The sequence below is a fragment of the Phasianus colchicus genome, chromosome Z (genome assembly GCF_987193195.1).
Source record: "Phasianus colchicus chromosome Z, bPhaCol1.hap1.1, whole genome shotgun sequence".
NCBI lineage: Eukaryota > Metazoa > Chordata > Aves > Galliformes > Phasianidae > Phasianus > Phasianus colchicus.
Genome location: NC_143476.1, coordinates 33,369,063 through 33,386,996, shown reverse-complemented (window position 1 = coordinate 33,386,996; position 17,934 = coordinate 33,369,063). Strand labels below are relative to the sequence as shown.

Genomic DNA, 17,934 nt, shown 5'->3' with positions numbered 1-17,934 from the left:
ATTAAAGGTAGTGTAATGGGTTGCATTCTTTTCGCATTTTCCTCTCAAATTTAAACAGAAAAAAATGAAGTTATTTTACTCCACCTTTTTCAGGATTTACCCTCTGTTGGCAGCATGGTTCTTGTCTCCAGATGGTTGCACAATTTCATGAATGAAAGACAGCAATCTCTTCATGAGCTGTCACGTCTGGGTCAAGATGAGGTGGGTGCCGATCACTCTTCCAGCCATCCAGCATGAGAAACATGGTGGCAAGAGGACAGTTTTGGAAGAAAGCCATGGGCCTCCTCTGCTCTGTGTTGTTTTAGGGCAGCCATGCTTTCTTGGACAGCAACTCCTCCTTTTTCAACTTAGCCTTCCCTGGGCCCAGAGTGGCCCAGGATAGGACAGCACGGATACCACGTCTCTCTCTGCTCCTGTCCTTCTCTCTTGCTCAACTGGCAAACATTTAATCCTAGCAGATCAAACTCAGTGAGGTGCTCTTTGTCGAGACATTCCCTCAAGGGGCATGGAAAGGAAAAGTAGGGATTTAAACACCACTGGTGTGAGCCAAGCCACTCTAGGTCTTCTGCCACTGTGTTACACACAGAGCTCAGTGTGCCCTTCACATGGGTGGGAACTGGCACAGTACAGGTGGAAGAAAAAGAAAGTGCTCTGTAAGTTTTCAGAACAATTACCAGTACAGGTAATGATACTGTTCTTGTGCAATAAAAAATGTGGTGGAGTTTAATAAGGGCTTCAAGAACTATCTAGACATACCTGCAGCAATGTGGCAGCCTATTGCTATCATGTAGAAAAGAAAAAGCCTTCCAAATGAGAGACAAGAATTATTTTTAAAAGCCTTACAACTCTTCTAAATGCATTTTTGAAAATCAGAGTTACCAGAGGTGACTGTATTTGAATATGGTTTTATTTAAAAGCTTTTAAACAATACTGGGGAAAAAAACCTGCTACTCAGCTTGACCTTAGCTCGGTGTGTTAGCAGTACACATGGTAGGAGGCCTTTTTGTTAACGAGAAGCAGCTGTTACTGCCCTCAGCACACAATCTACAAAGCTATTCAGTGGAAGTGAATAACTATTTATTATCCCTTTTCTTGCAAAACTTTTAGGACTAAACAGTAGGTTCATAAGAATGCCAGAAATAGCACCTCATTTTCCATTGAATAAGGTCAAAACAAGCCATTGAAAACTGATGATCACCTACTTTAGGAAACAAGAAATGCATGAAATATCTGATGCAACGCAACCACACATAGACATCTTGCTATCCTGCATAGCAAAGTGGGTAGCTCCTTATATCTAATTGCCTGTTGCTGTTTGAATTTTTCCCAAGTGACATCACTTCTGAATTTACCATTTGGTAAATGATACATGATAGATCTCCCAGTGTCAAAGGAGACTTTCAAAAGAAAGGGAAAAGATTCCCAGGAAGAGTAGATCAAAAGAAAATTTAACTCTCAGGCCATTCTCTGTGTTCCCTTTTTCTTGATAATAGAGTTAAATGTTAAAAATTAGGTAGATATTAAAAACTGGGCTGCTGGCTTATCCACAGAAGCTTTTCATATGTCTGTGTGCAAATCTCTGGGGTGTGTTGAATAAACCCTTTAGCAAGGTGCAGCTCTTTCCTCAGAAAGGTCTGATGACTAGTTCTGACAAACTAGAGCAAGAAGAGACTTCCTAAACACAGGAGTACAGAAATGATGAACACTGGTATAACTGCTGATGTCGTTGCATGAGGATTGCATTAGGACATACCTAACTAAAGACATTAAATCAAGTAGATCCACACAGTTTTGGAATACGGTATGTTCCATAATTCCTTACCACTGCAAGTTAAAAGTAAAAAAGTGCATAAATAAGAGCAATGAGACTTGTATGGATCTGTTGCTAAGTGTTAAATTCTCAAAATTACTCAAACATACATTTTTCAACGTAATTACACCAATTTGATCAGATTAAGTGGACACATTTCTAAAATGAAACAGGAAAGAGCCTTAGTACATAGCTTAAATTATAGTTGTATTCTCTCCACTCTGTTGTCACTGATATTTATAGTCTCCATTAAAGTCCAGTTCGTAGAGTTACATCAGGTGTAAATCTATTATCCAGCACACTCTGTTTTAAAGTAGAGGTAAGGAAAGGGTGACTTTTTCAGTAGAGGAGTAGACAACAGAAGTAGTTTAGGAACTGGTTTTTACTTCTGGAAATCAGTACAGCAATTAGAAGGATTAAAATATTACCAAGCTGCATAAAATACAGTAAGTGTACATCTTAGCATGTGATTTTCATTTATTTAAATCAGGAAAACAGAACAAAACAAGAACAGTTCATAAGAAAATAGATGGCATAGCAGAAATTCACATTTATCTAAAATGAAGGAGAATAGATATGTAACTGTATGGTTAGTTTCTTTACCTAAAAGACAACAAACTTGAAGCTGTCTGCCTGGCATGATAATTCCTGTATATTCACTGTGGTTAATAGCAATAAAGTCTTAAATACAGAAAAAATCTTGTAACTCATGTTTCTCATGTAATATGAAAACCAAGATAGGTAACTTGCTTTGAGGGCTTCCTTATTTGTCTTTCTTTTGCTTTGTAGAGTACTGCTGAGTAGGATGACTTAATCAATCTTGAATCTGAAATAAATCCTAAAATGTGTTTAAATAGCATTGTATTTTTTTTTTCCTGTGGATTTTAATTAGCATAAGACCACAGCACAATGAATTTTTCTTTCCAGAATATTTGCCACAGAATCGTGACCCACCTCTAACCTTAAATACTGCAGAATAAATATGAAAATGGTTAAAGACAGAGTAGTATTTTCCATTTAATAGTTCTCAGAAAATTGGAAGCATATGTTTAGGCAGCGTGTCATTCTTTTCCTTTCTGTTTGTCCGATAAAATTCAAATGAGGGCAGGATCAGGACTTATTAGCTCCTTCAACAGCAAAAAGATTCTTGTATGCCCAAGTGATATTTCTTTTATTTTTTTCCCCCATATTTCCCTAGTTGACTAATTATGTAGTGAAAGAAACCCCAGAGCTAGAGTGTAAGCAGGTGATACTGCCGCTTGCTCTGCTGAAGCTTGGTTGATTGCAGCAGCACTATTCTAGATTTGTCTTTGCGTGAGCAGGAGGAGATCCCTGCTGCTCAGGGCCCCTGGTGTCTAAGTAAGCTCTCACAAAGGGGTATTAATCACTCATCCAAAAGAATTAACAACAGCCTGTGAAGAACTCCATGGAAAATACTTGTTACAAGGCAGACAGCATCTGAAAGCATGGATACTATTCCTGGGTAGCTTCACCATGTCACACCTGCATCAGAGGATAGTAAGAGAAAATCACCATCTCATCTTCTTAGTCTAAAACCATTCATATTTAGGGAAACACCTGGGCTGTGAGGATGTTATTAGGGATGTGTGAAAAGGGATCTGATTTAATGAGTGCTCATCAATTATGCTGACAGAGGCCCAAGAAGGAACAAAGCCACACAGATAAACGGTAGATACGAGCTGATATGTAATGGTTATTCTCTGGCTGTATGTACTGTCAGAAGGAATTCTTTCAATAATCATGACTCTAGCATGAAGACTGGAGGGCTTGTCTCAGCAAAAACAACAGCATGTCTCTCACTGGGAGAGAACAGCTCTTCTCCACTATAGCAGCTGCCTTCTGTGCAAGAAGCCCATCACAAACACACAGGTAAATGAGTGAAAAGCACAACTGATGTTGGCTTCTGCAGAGAAACTGGTTGCATCTTCTGTTTTTTTTTGGTTTGTTTGTTTTGTTTTGTTTTGTTTTGTTTTTCATGTTCCAGTACTGGAAAATCTGGTGGTTGTACATTATTTTTGAATTTATTTATTTTCATACTTGTGTGATATTTTTTTCCCCTCAATCTGATTTAGGAATATAAACCCAAAGATACCCAAATGTTTTATTGATTTCTAGAAGAGTGGCTAAATGAGTTAAAAGAACAAGATTATTTAAAAGATTAGATATCGTGATGTCAAATCTTAGAGGGAATAGCATTTTAAAAATCCAGTGGCTTGGGATCTGAAAACAGTTCTAAATTCAAGCTGTTTGTGAGGGTCCCGGTAGCTCCTATTTGTGCTTAGAGGGAGGCAGAGGAGGAGATGAGTTAACTCACCTACTAGTAACATGTGAAGGGCCCAATCTTGCAAAACCTCATTGGCATCAATGACATTTTGTAGGAGATTCAAACTAGATCTATTTTTTTGTGAACCTCCTCTAGCTGTACTCAGACTGCGGAACAAAGCACTCAGATTGAACAGTGGGTGGAAGGATCATGCTACATGGGGTACAGTACACACTGTTTTGAGCAAGTTGATTGCAATGAGTTATCTATGTGACTATAAAAAGAGCTTTGGTGATCTATTCAGTATTTTCCTTCCCTTCTCTTCCTTTCTCTCTCCCTTTCTTCTTTCCCCCTGTGCTCTTAACTTTTCTTATGAAATTTGACTGGCAGTGCAGGTCAGTGAGTTGAGTCACAAATCCCTCATGCTGATGTCTCCTTTTCGGGTATCAAACACATGCATGTTTAATGAACAGAGCCCTTCAGGCTAGAAAAATAAACATTCAGATGAGACCCTTTTCCCACTGCTACCACAACCCTAATTCACAGACAAATGAAAACCTGATGAAGGATATATGACAGGACCTATTCCACTCCCCCTCAATGACCTCAATCTATCATGAGTGCAACTGGCCTGTATCATGGCAAGCAACCCAGGCAACTGTCAGTGCTGCCAATAAATCACTGCAGTCCTGAAGTTATGAGCTCTCTGCAAATGTTGTTACAGTTCTTGATGTTCAAGTAGTTACACGCCTTAGGATTGCAAACGTTTTGAGCGAGGTTCGCTCATGTTGGTGTTACGCTTGTTAGATCAAAAAGCAACGTGCTCCCTCACAGAGGAAGAAATGGGAGGGATGTTACTGTTGCTTCGTTCTCAGGGCAAAATGCCTCCTTTGTTCTCCTGTGGGTAATAAGCGGAGGAACTCGCCATCATGAGAAGCATATGACAGATGCCTTTCATTCTTAGAAGAACAGAAGGCTTTCTAAAAAGAGGGGTCTTCTGCTTCCTCTGAAGTAGTTGCCGTGTAAATAGTGGCTGGTAGGTAGTGCCGTGCTGTAGACAGCTTTCAGTCTGTTTTGCATAAGCAGCAATGTGTTTGTGGGAGTTTGGCTGAGCCTTATTCCTTTCAGTTATTCTATCTCGTTCCTGTGTCTTTCATCCTATCCTCTGCAAAACAGTGACAGCTTTCAATATTAGAGAGACTTTATTTTCCACATTTCAGCCACAAATTCTCTCTGTTCTGAGTTGCATATGTGCTGATATAATGATTGTAATGATAACAGTAACAATTCACTGTAATATAGATTTCTCCAGTGGAAATGTGATTTCAGTTTAATCCAGCACAGTTGAATTCCAATGGACTTGAGCCCAAGAAGTATTCTGTGCAGTGATAATAATGGTATTTCTGATGGACCGCACCACAGCCAGCCTTTGTATGGCAGTGTAGTGCCTTATAACTTCTCATTGTACATTGCAGTGTCAGGAGCAGTATGTTCACCATTTTGTTCCTAAAAGGACTTTATTGTAGTTAATTTTTTGAAATAATGCAATGGAACAGTTACGTCTGTGGTGAGAAGAGAGGTGCTTGTGACTGATGCTTTAATTCGATCAGATTTTCTTTTGCTCTTATGTTTCAGTGGCATTACACTCAAAGAAGACAGCAGCTCTCTTGATAACCTCATCCTACGTGCTGACTGTCACTTCTGTCTTTTTGCTTCTTCCAGAATGACAGATATGTTGCCACTGAGCAAGGAAAGGCTTCTTATTAATCACTCAAATGTAGTTCTGCCTAAACTGAATAAAATACACACTTATTGGCATGAGAAAAAAAGACAAGAGAAAATAACCCCCTTAAGAGAAAAAAAAAAAAAAGAACCTTTTCAGATGAACAAAGGATAAGCTAAATATCCATTTTCTTTCAGTTCCATATTATCAAGGAACAGACTGCTTAAGATACGTACTAAAAAAATAAAATAAGCAAAAACTCATCTGGCACCCAATCTATTTTAAAAGAAAGAAAATTGTATTTTTAAAATCCTACTCTGGAACAAAGATGTATCAAGGTCTGTAAAAATGTACAGATAGGTATAAAACTGAGATGCACTGCTACAAAACCTTATGCCCTCTTCATTTTATTTGCCTGTTTAATCTCATTTTAGTGTTAGTTTAATCATTATAGTCCTCTATATCTATCTCTATCTAATCTCCTGGATATCTCCAGAATCTCTAGATGGAGATTCTTAACTAGAGTCTTTGAATGTCCTTGTGGTCTACTCAACTGCTTTTACGTTGAACATGTCTATGAAATGTGCAGATCAGGTCATATAATTTTAGATTTGGCTCAAATCCCAATTTATTTTGCTGAAAATATCTTGCTGCTGCTTTTATAGATAAAGTTGTTTCAGCTTACCATTTTGGTGCATCAGCTCACTCTTAGTTTTTGAGTGAAGTTAGACAACTGATGGATTCTCATCACTCTATCCATGTAAATGCTCCAGCCAGTGGTGGAGCTGTGCCAGTGGGAAAACATTGCCCTTGAATCCTGTTGCAGAAAAGGCCTTTGTGTAGGTCAAGGAAGGGATTTTCCCCACCCCCTCCCTTGTCCTGCTACAGCTGGATAAATTTTCATGTCTCTTGTTACTCAGATGCCATTCCATGTGTCCTAATTAACCCTGTCTTATTTTGGCTAAAGGTTTCTCTTAACACCTTCTTTTCAGTATTTCTCGAATGCTGAATAAACAGTCTCATGAACAAAGCTCTATTAAAATGCAAATGCCTAAGTTACATTTTGTGTTGAACTTCATTAGCATGGAAAGAGGCATTTCCCAATGGGAGGTCACTTGGACAAAACTTAGTGCAATTACATGATTTTGGTGACAGCTCAATATCATGTTTGCTTTAGTGGAAAATGGATTTTATTTGAGTGTGTATTGCATCCATTTGCTTAACTTTTCTGCTGTATAAATACACTGGCAACTAATCTTGCCAAAACAGCAAATTTGAGATCTGTATATGGGAGAATTCATGTAAAATAATGTTTGAATGTATAAAAAAGAGTTTTTTGGAGTCAGATTTCTGGAATATGCAAGTTACATGTAGTATCTTGTGGCGTACATTCTCAGTAAAATGAATATGGCTTAGATCTTAGCACTGATTTTCCAAAAAGTAAAGCAGCATGATTGCAAAGTTTTCTCTCTCTATATATATGTAAAGAAAAGAAAAATTATAACTTACTGCATAACTGTAAATCGTAAAATCTGGATGGTTTTTAATTCATAAACACAAAATGGAGATAAATTTATTAATCTAACATTAGTATTACTCAAATTCATTTTCACACATAGCACTCATTTTAAATTCCCTTGGCTGCAGTGAATATTGAGCAGCATTACTTACTGTCTTTAATTTTAAACCAGAAGACAGATGTTTCCATTATTGTATTCATTCTAAAGTATAATAAATTTTTAATATTTTGCCTGGAAAATTACAAGACAAGAGTTCGGCTATCTTCTTAACTACATCATCTGCTAATGATGGTGCAGGGCCTAATGGAGACTACAGTTTAGGAACCACTTGGTGTATCACAGAATTATGGAATTGCAGGGGCTGGGAGGGACCTCAAGAGATTACCGAGTTCAACCCCCCTTCTAAACAGGTACTCTACAACAGGTTGCACAGATAGGTGTCCAAACAGGTCTTGAATATCTCCACAGAAGGAGGCTCCACAACCTGTCTGTGCCGCCCGTTCCACTTCTCCCTCACCTTTACAGTAAAGAAATTCTTCCAGATGTTATTACAGAAGTTCCTGTGTTCAAGTTTTAGGGCGTCACTCCTTGTCCTGTTGCTACACGCAGCTGAGAATAGCCTGGCCTCATCTGTTTGCCTCCCAACTGCGGTCAGATGTTTATAAATGTTCATCAGCTTCCCCCCTTCATCTTTCTTTTCTCCAGGCTGAACAGACACATGTTACTCAGCCTTTACACAAAGGGAAGCCCTATGCTGTATATCTTGGTCTGTGATGATACTCTGTGACAATGAATTTTACAGCTTTATTATTTTCTTCCTTAAAGCCATATGTTTTACTCTTTAATTAACTACAGTTCAATCATTGAAAAGTCTCTTGTTTTAGTGAGTCTCTCATTCACTGTTTTGAAATGTGTCTATCATTTCTCCTCTCATGAATACCTTCTGTGAGCCACTGTATATTTCCATTTTCTTTTCTTATGGAAGTCTTTTCATATTTTAGTGCCATTCTTCCGAGACCATTCTATTGTTACAGCAACTCTTTTTCAGTACCAGAGTTGTAGACAAGTACTCCACTGATTTACTGGGTGACTCTATAATCCGTTCGGTATTACTTTATGCCCACGTGCTTTATATATCCTTAAGAACCCACATCTGTCCCTGCACATTTCAAAAGTACTTTCACATAGTGTCACACTGCACTATTCATGAACGGATTTCTTTCTGTAGAAGACATCATTCCTTGCAATACGTATTGTTTTGCTTTTTTTTTATCTGCCATGTTGATGTATAGCTGTAGCTTTCTCAAACCCTCTGAAACTCTTCAAGCTGTTCTCACATCTTAACTAATTGAAATCATTTTGGCTTTATTATTTATTTACTTATTTATTTACGTCCTCTTCTGGCCTTTTCTGCCATTTTTTTTTTCCCCTGGCTTTCTTCAGTTGTCTGTTTGGAGATTTTCTTAAGCTATTAGCTCCCAAAGGCAATACATTCGCATCAAAGCCTCTGCTTCTGTTACAGTTATTCCTTGACTGTGTCTGGTGTTTGCAGTGAAGAAGTATCTGTTGAAACATTCAATGTATAATAAATTGTAAAAATACAATAATGGCTTTGCTCACACTATCTGTTTCACTCTTTCTTGCCATTAATATCAAATATATATGCAACATCATCAGTGTTTTCAATGTTTGAGAAAAGGAGAGTTGCTTTTCAAATGAAATGTTAACCGTTTATGTAGAGTGAAGACGTAATTATTTTAGGTAGGCTTCATTCAAAACTTTGTAATGATGAAAAAACATCTAAAGCGGATCTGTGTATGGACTTTGTACTGTGTTAATGCCCATAGAAATCCCCACTGGTTTTGATGGTCTATTGGAAAGACTGCACATAATAGTCAGGAAACATTTGCTTTTGGCAAAATGCACAGACTACCAGCAAAAGTGTGAACAAAAATTATAGCTGAATGGGGAAGTAAGTGGGGAAAGATTACAGAAATTCCAAGTTAAATAATTTAAATTGGAAAATAAAGTAAATCTTGTAGAAAGTTCCATGTTGAATTGTGCAGGAGTATCTGTGTGGTGAAACAGATGATTTGTGTGTGCTGTGGAGTTTTATTTTAAGAAAGATCTTTAGGGATCTGTAATGTCTGCAGCTTACTACTGTGCAGTGTAAATAGTTTAGTTTAGCAGAGAATTGGTGCCAGAACAGCAACTCTAGAATCTATGGTTCCACCCTCTTCAGTGAATTGAAATTGCCCTAGGATCTAGTTGCATATATTTTATCTTGTGATATATGAATTCCTAAACTTTAGGATTGCCCTGCTGCTTTTCAATTGGAAGTACATTTCAAATGGATGTGCCAGAATTTCTCCTGATTTATTTGAGGGTCTGAGTGGAGAGCTGCTCCCTGCACCACTAGCAACTCACTGATTTCAGCAGCACCTCTCAAATGAGAGGAAGGTCTTGTTGCAGGGAAGAAAGTTAGCAGAACTGACCCTCTTCAGGAGAGAGAGAAAATGGCCAGCATGTCTAGGCCATCTTCTTCAAACTTCTCAGATCTTTTATAGATCTTTAGAATGGAGGAATCTGCAACTATATCAGACTTTGGATTATTGACAATGTCTAAACTATCTAACTAACATCTAACTAACTAAAAAAACCAAAACACCCCCCTTTTACTAGCCATCTCCCTGTAAGACTTAGCATCATCAAAGATTAAGAAGTGTAGTTCTTATGCACATGTAAGACCAAAGACCAAAAGGTTGCAACTTATTTATCCTAGAAGAGATTTCTGTTTCCTAATTTGAAAAGTTAGTATGCTTGTAGTAATTTACTATGCAACAGCATTTTTAATGTATACAACATCATAATTATTGCTCCTTACAGTGAGATTAAAAATTTGATTTTTGGTATTTCTTAGAAGATAACAGCTGACTTTAAATAAAATCCTTTTTTCTTTCTCTTGAAGAAGTGTAAATTTTGTATTGAATTGTGATTGTTATGAAAACAAAACCAACATCATACTTACTGTTCAGGAAAGTGACATTAAAATTTCCTGTGCATTTATGGTGACCTAAGGCAGCATTCTGGCTATGCGTAACTACATATCAGCTGTGCCAAGATTTCTTCGCCGCATTTTAATTGTTCTTTCTCTCTTTAGAATTTTTTTTTTTCTCCAGTTCATATTTGCTAGGAAAGTCTTCATTGACAAACTGCCAATATGGAAGTCTGAGGTTTTCTCCTCCCGAATTGTTTTAATGCTATACAAAGCAAATAATTTTTTCCAATAGGGAAATTCCTATAGGCAATTGACATTTTGAGCAGAAATCTAAAACTAAACTCTTCAAGAGAAAAAAAAAAAAAAACATCTAAACTGGTTTTGTCTGGAAGGGCATTTTCTTTTAAAAAATTTCAATAGCAATTTTTTTGATGATGTGCTGTCCTGATTCGGGGATAAAGACATAACAGTCAGACCAACATTATGTAGTCAGTATCACCTGCACCTTCCGTATTCAGAAATAAAAGCATCTGTGTTTTCCTGCCCACGTTGCTTAGCAGCTTTTTGTTCGTATGAGGACATATACTTCGGAAGTACAGTTTGGATATTTGTATATTGTTTAGAATTCCTTGCTAAGAAGATGGTTGGGGTTTTCCTGTGAATGTCCAGTGTATGTAGAAATAGCGGTAGTAGAAATGTATGCCTGAATGTTCATTTCTGGGGAGGAAAAAGCCCTGTCGGTCAATCTTTCCAAGATACAGCAACAGCTCATTTCTAACATTTAACATCACAGTAAGTGCAAAATACACGTACTTTGCATGAACTGCATTTTAAACTAAATGAAGTTACACATTTTGTTCTTTAAATTTGTTTGACTCCCAGGAATAACATATGTAATATCTCATAACAGACTGCAGGCAGGATAATATTTCTGCCACTTGAATGACCAAGAAGTCTTTTAATTTATGTATCTTACTCCATTTTTTAAAGGCTACTTTGCCAAGTAGTTTTGTTTTCTTGTTAAATATTAGGCACTGAGTTTATTTCTTGAAAGGTTACCAAGGGCATGCTAAAAAAACTCTTACCTTTAAGCAGATTTATTTTAACTGTATGATATGGGAATTTATATGGTTTCCATGCAGGGTAAAAAGAGAAAAAAAAACACCCAACCCTATTAGGTTTGTTATGACATTTAGTAGTGATTTCTGTTTAAGAGTTTCATTTCTGCTCTGTAGCAGCACTTTAAACTGTTGTCCTGTAGCAATTTGGGCACGTCATGTCTAAAATTCAGAATCTGGACCATGTATCAAGCTTTGGGCTGAATATGGTTTTTCCTGTTGCTAGTATTTCTCTGTTGTCACAGACTTGGAACCATACAACCCAACTCTGTCCATTTCTATGATTCAGCGTCTGCTGTTCTGAATTATGTCATCCATCTAATGATGTGACAGGATCAGCTAGGGCAATCCTGTAATTTTGTGTATGTGTCCTGCTGTCTCCACAGGACATGTGGCTGTGAGATGGAAATGCAATTTGGGTTGAGTTCTGCTGTGAACAACTGTGAGAATGGTTGACTTTTTTTTCTGTAGCTGGCATGAGAAGTTGCTGTCCAAATGGTTTTTTTGGGGGACTGAGCTGACCTTATTAATTGAAGTGAAATGAAAAATCAAATTTTGTTTTAGCTTGAAAGCAGTTTTATTAGTATTCAGTGTAAACCTCTCACTCCAAAATAGTAAGCAAGAAAGCAAGATATGTTTTTTTAAGTGAAAAGTTCAGTTGTTATGTTTGGAAAACATATTCAAACAATTACAATGAAACTGTAAATTTTTACTTTTCTTACTTTCCTAAATGCAGTAAATAATGAAAAATTGATCATGATGTTTAGACTGATCCTTCACTTTAAATTAATCATGTATGTTACAGGGATGGGATTGAGTCTCTGTTTTGATATGACTGACCAAAGACAGAGAGAAATCAGTCCAGAAGGACTTTTTAGCACAGAAATGAGGGAAGCAGCACTAGCAGACTGAGCAAATTAAGATGGTCAGAAATAATGGATCTTGCAACCTATCCCCTACAGGAAGGTCTTCAGTCTCTGAGCCAGGGTAATACTTAGAAGAATGCTGATGTCAAGCCCTACATCTAAATAATTTTCAACACCACTGAATGCTGAATAGTTAAATATAATCCTTTGTGTTCACAAGGTTTTCATTTATAGAGTGATTTCCATGGATAAATTCTTTATTTGCACATTGAGACCACGCTGGTGGCACAGGTCATTGGTGAAACATCACTGGTGCTGTGGGTATCAAATGTCAGCAGCTTACCTCACTGAGGGGTTTCGCTCTTTTACTGGCTTGTTAAAACCATTAAATGCCAAGAAGCTGTATGATAATAGGAATTGATGTTGCTTATCTTGTTGCTTTTGATGGTTTCAGGCTTCACACCTATCTCTGACAGAACCATCTGAAATCTGACTGAGAACACAAATAGTGATGCAGTAAATAATACAGAATCAACCTGTGCTTTCCTGATGGGCTCAATGCACTGGTGTTTCCTTGAGCACAGAACAGAGCATACATGATACCCAGATAGGTGTGAAACAAGAATTTATTTTCCACGCATAGACTAACATGAGATTTTGAAAATGTCGTTCCACACAATGCAGTAGTGCAGCTCAAGCATCACACCGTGCTTCTAAAATACATTCTTTCCTTTTAAGTTGTTGCATTAAAAAAATCTTCCTCAAGATCTTACTCTGTAAAGCTGAAGGGGTGAAGAAACACAGTAGATAGCAAATTTTATTCTGAATTTATGACTCCAGAGTATCTTAAAAATTCAAGTTTGCTGTTTAGGTGTGATTAGAGAGGTAACAAAGAGTTATATGTTTTTCCTTTATTGTTCTTTGTGGGCCTCTATTCTGTGTTAGAGCCTATATGCTTTCTCACAGGCTTTCATCCAAGCATCTGTCTAGGGACAATTAGGCAAGTATTCATTTTGAGTATACATTATGAGGCAATTAAATAAGAGCTGCTCTCCTCGGAGAGGAGATGGAGTGAGATCTGGGACATTAATTACTGAGATGTCATGAGAAACTGTAGTGAAGTAAGTCATCTGGTTCCAGCTTGAACTTGCAGCCAAGCTGCAAGCTCTCTGCAACTTGATACTGCAGTACAGATTCAGAGATAGCCTCTTGCTCAGCCTGCTGCTTGTGTGCTTGCTTGCGCAGGGAGAGAGACATAGCAGAAAAAAGAGGAAAAAAGAAAGAAAAAGAAAAAAACAGAAAAGAAAAACTCTTTCTAATAATCTGGAGAGATGTGGGGGCTATTCATAAACATAGAAAACAGTTTCCATTATTCCTCTGAGAAGGTATGAAGGAGCTACTGGAACTTTGCATGGTTTTTAATGTCCATGCTTGTTGCTGAGATGGTCTAGTTAACAATTTGGCCCAAGAAGTCTCCAGATATTGTGGTTTAACAAGTTTCTGGTGGTCAGAATGTCTGCTTGAAGGTTATAGGCATGTTTTGGTGTTAAGATTGAAGAACTGTATATAAAATAGAATAATTTGCTTCCTAAATTAATCAAAACCTTAGTCTTAGTTAGAAAACTTTGAGCCAGCAGTCTGTTGTAAACCCCTCTGTCTGGCATAGACCAGTGAATGAGCCTTGATTCTCCACATTGCAAGGTCTACGTTGCAAGGTCCAAAGCAGCAAGAAGATGGCTGTAAAACCGATGGTTAATTTCATGCTTTCCAAGCTGATCTTATGTTTTATGCTGGTGAGAGAGATGGGATTGACTAATGATTTCAAAGACTCCAGCTGATGAGCTGTGTGATGGGTTGTCAGGCATGATGACCAATATGAAAGTGTTTGCACCTGGTGGAATCAAAAGGAAGATGTAGAGGATAATACTATGGCTGGAGGACCACAACATGGTTTCCAGTAGCAATATTTTGAGGGGAAGTGATATGTGTGAGCTGTAATAACAAAACTGATGGAAAGCCTGGATAAAAAAGCTGTTACAGGATCTTGGCTATGTGTTTCTCAGACATCTCAGAAGACCCTGCTAGCTTGGGCATAGCATCTCTTTAATGTCATTACATGGTATTTGGGCTTCAGCTGACTTGAGTCCACCTGTCTTGGAGAGTCAATGCTTGCCTGACACTTTCCCTCTGTGTAGACATTCCCATAGGTCAAACTCGTACATAAAACCTGGGCAGGAAAGATTTAATCTTCAAAAATTTCTGGAACTACACGTGACAGAAAAAGGGCATAAATTGCAGAGGGTGGATTGAAGACAATGCTTAGTTTATGAGCCTGAACAATTGACTAGTAAGGTGGAGGAATAACCCACAATGACAGAGGAGGTTGAGCATATGGAGGGGTTAGAGAGGAAGAAATCAAAGTTCATTTTTGTGGAGTTTAATTTGGCAGCTGGATCTGTACTGTGAGATGTGTCAAGAAGGTAAGAGAGCCCTAGCAGACAGTGGGGAACAGGATTTTATGCAGTGGGAGCAATGTTGTCAAAGATGCCCTTCTGAACCTTCTCTGAACAAACAGGGGAGTTCTCGAGAGGAACAAGAGATGGGAAGCAAACCTGAAGGAGGATGCTGATGAAACCTGTTTAATTTCTTTATATTTCTCTTGTGATCATTCAAGTACTTTTACATGTGTAACTTTCTCTATGTACAGAAATGGGCAATATATTTCACAAATCCAGTGGGCCAGCACTTTCCTGAAATGCCTTTTTCCTGGTCAGGGTTGCATGTAGGCATGTCAGCATACACGATGCTGTACCATCTCATGAAATCATTTTTAGATAAATACAGTGAGGAAATTGACCATAGTCTGAAATTTAGTGTGGGTGTACAGGTGGCTGGCATTACTTGCAGAACTAGCAACCAATACAGAGAAGATTTTAAATGTCCTTTATTTAAGCGTCTGGAAGCAATTTGCTGCAAAAAGCAGCAAAGCATCATAAGAAAGAATGAATTTAACAGTACTGTAAGGATCTGTCTTTTCCGTGTGGCAAGAGGGCTGTGTATGTTACAGCATGGAGGACACTGTTAATTAGTGTTTAGAATGTGAGATCTGCACCTTGCATTTACTCTGGTTGCACCAGGAAGATCTTTGGCTGCAGGGGAGTGGGCAGATTTGAAGTGCAGACATACTGTGCAACCCAATGGCTTTTGGGTTAACTCTTGAGCCTAGCTGAATTATGCTTTAAACCATGTTCATGTTTTCCCTTTGGCAAGGCAGGGACAAAAATAGTCTTGGATGGAAGTCAAAGCTCTTCAGAGCTGTTCTCACTTACATCCAGCTGTTTGCTGACCATTGGGGCTCTCATGATGACTAAAGATGACTGTGGGCAATGACGGTCTGTGGATGATTGCTTTTCTTTCTCTCATTATGTTGGGACAGGGTGAGAGAGACGTAAGATCTGCTATGGTGATTCCTAGAGACATGAATATTTCCCATAGGAAAGGATATGCTCATGCAGCTGCAGCAAGCAATTTGGTGGCTCAGAGGAATGTGAAAGGACATGGTGGGAAAAGCAATGGGCTGTAGAGAAATAAATCTGTCTTTGGAGACTTGGGTGTTGTGGAACTCAACTACATAATTTTGGCATAAGAAGTAATTTTCTTGCATTATTCACCCAAATCTGGTTTTCACAAACATTAGTTGTGGGTAGATGCTTACAGATGAGTCTTTACATTTTTTGAGTGTGAAAAATAAAGAAGAAAGCAAATCTTGCAACCTCATTGCTTAGCTTTCTCTCCTGTTAGTTTTGGGCTAAAAGGCAAGGAATCTTGAAAGCCCACAAGTATTTGTATTTAGCAATTCAGTGGTTTTATCTCTGCATGAGACTAGGCTAGGATAGGGAATGCCTTGGAAACACGGATTAAAACAGCTCTTTAAATTGTAGCTCCCATCCCCCTACTTGAAATTTCTCATGGCATTTAAATTACAATTAGAGTTTGACTAACACCTCTGAAACTCAGAAGACATGAATACTTACATCTGAACTTCATTCCTTTTGTGCAGTGAGGTTTAGTGCAACTCCTGGACACAGTTTTAGCCTGGATCCAATCACTTTGTCAAGGTAATTAAAAACGTGTCATATTTATGTATTTGCTCACTTGTGAGTTCTCCTTCTAGGAAAGAGATAGAGGGATATATTGCAAAACATACTTGTTTGAAATTGTCCATAAAGCCCAGTTAATGGACAATCTGTCTTCAAACCAAGCCTAAAACTATTGTATAGTCTGACAAGCATTAGGATTTGGTGCACTATCTTTTTGCTAAAAAATGTATATTTTTAAAAACATTTAGTTTTGTTTGATGAGTTATTTACTGTATTTTTCAGTGTGTTACTGAAAAATATTGTGATTTTCAAGAGCAAGCCGTAGCAAAACGTGGCAAGTAATTGTCCACTGATGAACAGCAGAAAGAGATAAATAGTTTTAACCTGCATTGGTTGTGCCAGGTGTACTGGGTGAATTCCTGGGCTGTGAGCTCAGTAGCAGAGATGGGTCAGCAGCTCTCTAATGCTCTGGGCAATGGAAATGAGAGTAAAATAAGGGATGGATAAGGATGTGCTAAGATGCAATGGTTAGGTAGGATCCCATAGCAGAAATGCTGTGTACCATTCCCTAGTGTCCCACTGGAACCCAGGGCAGATACCCACCCCTTCTGTCTTTGCGTGGACACTTCTGGGGATGTGGAGGGCCTTGGGAGAAAATACTCCTCCCTGAGCTCCCATGCACATGCAATGGTTGACCCTCATCTATCCTTCCTCCTCCTGCATGACAGAGCTTGAGTGCCAAAGAAAGCCTTCTTGTGAAGCTGCATCTTATGAGATCTGATTGTCTGTGCTCCTCTAAGCTCATTTCACACCCCATGAAGAGAAAGAGACAACTCCAGGAAGTGAGTTATCACGTACCAACCTGGTCTATGATGGGATGAATCAGCCATGAGAAATGAGAAGTGTCTTCCTTGTATCTTACTGAGAGAAGAGACTGCTTGTGCAAGCTTATGCATTTTCAGTGGCTTAGATCTGAATAGCTGACAATTACCCAAAGAGCCCAAGTCTGTGAAGATGCATAGCAGCTTAACATGACAATTGCCGTAGCAAATAAGATAGTGGCAGCAGTGTCATGCTAACTTGGAAGCAAGGAAGTCACAAGAGCAATCAGGATCTCTTACAATGCTTATTAGGTGCTCAAAGCAATTACTGTTTTGAGGAGCAATTCTACTTACAACTTTTTCTCCTGTAGTATTTAGATGAGTCACTGTTACCTGTTTTCTGAGACCTGTGCACAGCTATTGCTGACTCCTAAAAGCATTTTCAGTCACTGCCCAGTTTCAGTGAGCATCCTCCTATGGTGAATCAGGACTATCTCTTACCCTTGGAGTAATCACCACCACAATTCATTGCAGGAGCGGCTCACCAAGATCTCTGGTAAGGTGAACACCAAATTGGGAGGCTTAAGCTGAACAGATGGCACAACTAACAATCTAGCTTGCCTTATGTACTTATGACATGCAAAAAATTCTGGTGTATCTGTGTGGAAGTCCACAACTTCAATATAATATTCTT

The 17,934-nt window shown here is 38.3% G+C and overlaps 1 long non-coding RNA gene across 1 annotated transcript; it reads left to right on the top strand.

Annotated features, from left to right (window-relative positions):
* The first annotated feature begins 3,566 nt into the window (after positions 1–3,566).
* Positions 3,567–17,857, top strand: LOC149912815 (uncharacterized). The gene is made up of 3 exons (XR_016462300.1): positions 3,567–3,700; positions 16,380–16,437; positions 17,148–17,857. It is a non-coding gene; the product is annotated as an uncharacterized LOC149912815 (long non-coding RNA).
* Positions 17,858–17,934: the final 77 nt, after the last annotated feature.